Source organism: Nannospalax galili, unplaced genomic scaffold (genome assembly GCF_000622305.1).
Source record: "Nannospalax galili isolate Female #2095 unplaced genomic scaffold, S.galili_v1.0 scaffold1090, whole genome shotgun sequence".
NCBI lineage: Eukaryota > Metazoa > Chordata > Mammalia > Rodentia > Spalacidae > Nannospalax > Nannospalax galili.
The window spans coordinates 251,952-257,893 of NW_008327607.1; positions in this window are offsets into that span (position 1 = coordinate 251,952).

Here is a 5,942-nt window from a genome sequence, read left to right on the forward strand (position 1 = left end):
CACAGGCCAGTCCAATGGAGGCAATTCCCCAATTGAGGCCCCCTGTACCCAGGTGTGTCAAGTTGACAACTGAAGCTGTCCAGCACAACTGACTCCTTGTCAACTTGACACACAAACAAATCACCATTAAACCACAACCTTTCCATTTCTTGTCCCCAAGATATAGTGTGAAAAATATCATGACATAAGACAGTACGACCTTAAAACTCCAACCTTAAAAATACAACCTTAAATATGAGCCATCTCTCCAGCCCTGTTTCATATTCTTATTTAAGAATTTTATTTGTGGGGCTGGAGAGATGGCTTAGCAGTTAAGAACACTGACTGTTCTTGCAGAAGACCCAGGTTCGGATCCCAGCACCCACATGGCAGATAACAACTATCTGTAACTCCAGTTCCAGGGGATCCGACAGCCTCTTCTGTCCTCTGTGGGCATTTCATAACACGGGTGCTCTTACCTACATGTAGGCAATACACGCATACACATAAAATAAAATAATTGTTTTTGGTCTTTTTGGGACAGGGTCTCCCTGTAGCCCCAGCTGTCCTGGAACTCACTATGTAGACCAGGTTGGCCTTGAACTCATAGAGATCTGTCTGTCTCTGCCTCGCAACTGCTGGGATTAAAGGCGTGCACCACCACGCAATAATTTTTTTTTAAAAAAAAAAAAAAAGAATTTTATTTGTGATCTCAAGACCAGCCCTTTCCGAACTGCAGAGCCTAAGACATTACAATGGGTATACAAAATATGAGAATCAAAGATACCATGATTCCTCTACTTTCCTCCAAGAGGCAGCATGGTCCTTTGGGATAGATGTGATGCTTCTGAGGAGAAGGGGCATGAATGGTTGCTGTTGGACAGTGTAACAAGGGTCTTGATCTTGTTGCTATTGATCATGTTAACATTCAGAATTCACCTTACACATTTAAAAGGTGTTTTCTGCCGCTCCCTTTCGACTTGCTCGTCTGCCATGTTTCTCACATCTGATACGAACACACAGGTATGAGAAGGATGCTCTGCAGCAAGCGTTATATTGCACTTGGCCCTGGTGTCCAAGACGTTTGACTCCTCATGCTGGCTGATGGGTGGCTAGTCCTCCCTCACTACCTGATTCCATGGATTTGGCCTGGACTATGTCCTTCCCCCGTATTCGTCCCCCCCCCTTCCTTCTCCCTTCAACAGCAACACAAGCGTTTTCTAGCTGTTGGGGATTTTATTTGTTTTCTATTTTTAAAATTTTTTATTTGGGGCTGGAGAGATGGCTCAGTGGTTAAGAGCACTGACTGCTCTTGCAGAGGACCCGGGTTCAATTTCCAACACCCACATGGTGGCTACGAACCGTCCTTAACTCCAGTTCCAGGGGAATCCGAAGCCTTCTTCTGACCTCTGCGGCATTGCACGACACAGGTGTACTCACATACATGTAGGCAATATACTCAAACACATAAAATAATAAAAACAATAAATAAAAATTTTTTTAATTTTATTTATAGGAGGTAGTGGCAGGTGGATCTCTGTGAGTTCAAGGCCAGCCTGGTCTACAGAGTGAGTTCCAGGCCAGCTGGGGCTACATGGAGATCCTGTCTCAAAAAGACCAAAAAAAATTGTATTTATTTATTTTTATTTTTATGTGTATGAATGTTATGCCTGCATGTAAAGTGCACTCGTGTTGTGCAGTGCCCGTGGAGGACAATAGAGGGTGTCAGATCCCCTGGAACTAGAGTTACAGGTGGTTGTTAGCTGCCATGTGGATGCTGGGATTCAAACCTGGGTCTTCTGCAAGAACAACCAGTGCTCTTAATCACTGAGCCATCTCTCCAGCCCATTTGGATTTTGTTGTTGTTGTTTTGTTTTGTTTTGTTTTTAATTTGGGGAATAGGGTCTCATTATGTAGCCCTAACTATCCTGGAACTTGCTATTTAGACCAGGCTGGCCTTAAACTCAGTGATCCACCTGCCTGCTTCCCAAGTGCTGGGGATTAAAGGTATGTGCCACCATACCCAACTCAAGGTTTTTTAATATGAGAATTTTTTGGTTAAAGATGGCAAAATTAAGGTGCTAAAACTCCGTCTTCCTCCGTGAAAGTCACAGTACTCTAATGAAATTAGAAAACAATATCAATCCTAAGTCACAACTTGTTTTAAACATTGGATGGGAGGGACAATGGGGAAAATAAAATCCATCACAAAGAGTTGGGGTATAGTATAAACACAGACTATAGCTATAAAAGTGCCCAGCATAAAACTGCACACAGTAGGTTCTCAGTGGGCATTACTCACAAAAGCAGCTCATTTTTTTTTTTTTTTTTAGCAGAGGGGCTGCTAAGTTTGAGCCAGGTTAGGAAGGGAGATATGAGTGACAGTTCTTTGTTGGGAGAGGGAAGGAGGGAAGGAAGGAGGGAGGGAAGAATATGGAAGGGAGGAACATAGTCCAGGTTCAGGTCAAAGAATCAGACAGTGAGGCAGGATCAGCCACACATCAGCCAGAATAAGAAGTCAAAGGAGCCTGAAGGACACATGACTCATTTGAGGCATCAGCTCCCCACTCCAACTAGATTCTCTCCTGTCTTCTGACATCCCAAACCTCCGATCCAAATCATCCTCCTGGGTCTCCACCTGAGGCCAGAAAGGGATGTGTCTGGGCCTCATTCCCCCTGGCTGGCCACAGCTGGGGCCCATGTGTGGCAGCAAGGTCCTGGGCTGGGAACCAGAGGTCTGCATCCAGCCCAGCACTGGAAGTAACTTGACACAGAAACTTGGGCAAGCCACTGTCCCCTCTGCAGCCTTTAGTTTTCCCTTCATTAAAATAGCAGCAACCACACTGCCTGGTCTGCTTCCTTGGGTGATGTGTGGCTCTGCTGAGCTATGAATGATAGGAAATTACCTTGTGAGTCACACACTCACCACTGTGATTATTAGCATTATCATTATTGTTTGTTCCTTGACTCACACACCAACTGTCCTCCACTCCCTCTCTCCTCCTGCTCTTCTGGAATTTAGCTGAACCAAGAGAATTCTCCCTGGTACTCATGCCAGTCCCTTCCCAACTCTTCTCCCTCCTCTAAGACATTCAGCCTTTTGGCATCTAATATTGAGTCAAGAGAAGAACCCTCACTTTCACCCCAACATTCTTCCCATTTTTGACCACTGTGATGATGAAATAAAAAGAACCCTGGATATCAAGGGGCTCAGTGAATAATTTGGGGTACCTGTCTTTTCACCTCAGTTGGCTCCTCTGACAATGTGATGATGTTAACCTTGCAGTGTTGCCTTGATCCTGTAAGATAAAAATCCTACACACAATCCTATAGGATAAAGAACCCATGCCAGTCCCTGAGCACATATGTAGCCTTGGCCACCAGAACTTCCATAAACAATATCTCTTTGGATCAACCCTTGCTCTCTTTCTTCTTGGCTCTTCTTAAAATGCAAATGCCCACTGGGAGAGGGACACACAAGTCATGGTCCTACAAGTTAACAGAGGCTGAATAGATGTTGCCTCCCATTCTGACGTGAAACAGTGTGTTTGGTTTAGGAAAAAGAACAGACCATGAGACAGCTGGCCTGTCTTCCACTTCAGAGTCACTTGTGATCCCCTCCCTGGCCCACTGATCTCTTTGCTATTCTAAAGCTTTTGGTGTTGAAGACCATTATCAGTGCCATGCCTGATGCCAAGGGCTTACAAGGGTTCATAAATCCAGCTCTAAATCAGAGCTCCTAGCACCACCCTGTGGCCAGTAGGGAGATTGCAGAAGTAAAGAGGCAGGTGGGCAAAGAAACCAGAGTGGATGCAGGCCTCAGCCAGGAAAGAGGGAAGGAGTCTGGGTTTTACCAACTTTTAGGGATGCCCATCAGTTAAGTGCCCAATTCCATTCTGACATCCCCACAAGTCTTCTGCCTGGTCCAGCTGCTTTCTCACTATGAGCTCTCAGGCAAGAACCTGTGTCCTCTAGGACTCATTTTCCTTAACTGTAAAATTGAGTTCATGCTGGGTGTGGTGACACATGTTTTTAATCCCAGCACTTTGGAGGTACGAGCAGATGGATTTCTGAGAGTTCAAGGCCAGTCTCGTCTACCCAGTGAGTTCCAGGCCTGGCTGTGTTACACAGTGAGACCCTATCTCAAAACAACAACAAAAAATCCCCCATGGCCACTCATAGGAAGTCTAGCTATAGTTTAAGGTTTAGCTCAAAGCTCTCCTTTCCTCCTTCATGCCCTTTGCTCTGTCTTCTCATCTGAAGCCCCCTCTTTCTGCTACAGGTATACGTGCATGGACTTCATCATGCCCAAGCACTGAGCACCCCCAACTCAAAGACTTGTCTTCCTCTTCACTTAGCCTAGCACAGGGCCACCTGTAGAAAACACCTGCTCTGAAATCAGTCAGCCTAGCTTTTTCCCTGTATGGTAGCGAACAATGCCCCCCACACCCAATCCTTGAAACCTGTGAATAAATACATGACCTTCCATGACAAAGGAGACTTCTATCTGTGCGATTATGTTAAAGAGTTCTTGAAATGGAGAGCTTATCTGTGATCATCCAAGTCATAGCAATAAAATCACAGGCAGAGATAGGGGTGTCAATGTCAGGGAAAGGGATGCCACCAGGCAAAGATCAAAGCCTTGGGAGGCCTTGAGCCATCAGGTGGCTTCTGGATGCTAGAAAAGAGGACAGACCTCTCCAGAAGGATGCAGCCCTGCCAACCCATCTGAAGGACTTCTGACTTCCAGAACTGAAAGACAATTCATCTAGCTTCCAAACCCCTCCATTTGTTATGGCAGCAGCAAGAAACTAATACATGCAGGTTACTCTTCTTACTAACTATTCCACTTTAGGAAACTTAACCACGAGATGCCTCCATCTCATCTGTAAAATGGGAATGATAAAAGTGATCATTGTATTTTTTTACATTTATTTATTTATTTAATGGGGGCGGGGAGACACATGTGGAAATCAGAGGACAACTTGTAAAAGTTAGTTCTCTCCTTCCACCATGTGGGGCCTGAGGGTTGATCTCAGGTCATCAGGCTTGGTGGTAAGCATGCTTATGCGTTGAGCCATCTTGCCCGGTAAGATACTAATTCCTGTTTCACAAGGTTGTTATTAGGGTCAAAGAAGGTACAGTGGTAATACCTGGAAATCACTTAAAATAATGCCCAAGACTAAATATGTTACCTATTACTATAAGAATAATTAGTAACTACCATTAACTGAGGACCTAATGTGTGTATCCGGCACAACGCCAGGCGCCTTAGCAGAAATTCCTCAACCCTTGGGGGCAACAATTTCCATCTCAGCTTTACCAATGGCAAAACAAGCCCAAAGAAGTTTGCCTGACAATCACTCTGGAACTGAAAGCATTTTAAAGCTTTCCGCTTCCTGCATGTACCTGGGAAGTTGTGTTCCATGCTGATTTTGCTTTGCTTTGTTTGCTTTGTTTCTGGGAGGAAGTGGCAGAGGGAGAGAGCCACAGGCTCTGACAAGGGGTCCAGCCAAGACCTTCTCTTCCAACCCAGTGCCAGAGGAAGATAAAAGTCCAGATGGAACTTGTTTCTCATCCTCCACTCTATCTGTTCAGGCGCTCAGTCGCTGCTCCCACCTCCTCACCAACTCCCCAGCCAGGTCCCAGCGCTTTGGAGCCACTTTGGGGGCGCCAGGAACAGCGAGAGAACGAAGTGCTCCATCCACGCAATGATGGGGGATGCAGACCTACTCAGATCCCAGCGGTTCCCGAGGAACCCCCCTCCCCTCCCGTATCCTGCATAAGGGGCCATCTGTTCTTGGCTGAATAAACAAGGAGAGGGAAGCAGGGACGGCTCCTGCCCCCCAGCCGGACCCACCGCACAATGAGCCTTTCTCCAAAGAGACGCCGCCCGGGCGCCTGAGGAGCGCACTCCGTCTGGCCTTTCCTCCCCTGGAGGCACAGCAAGAGCCACAAACCAA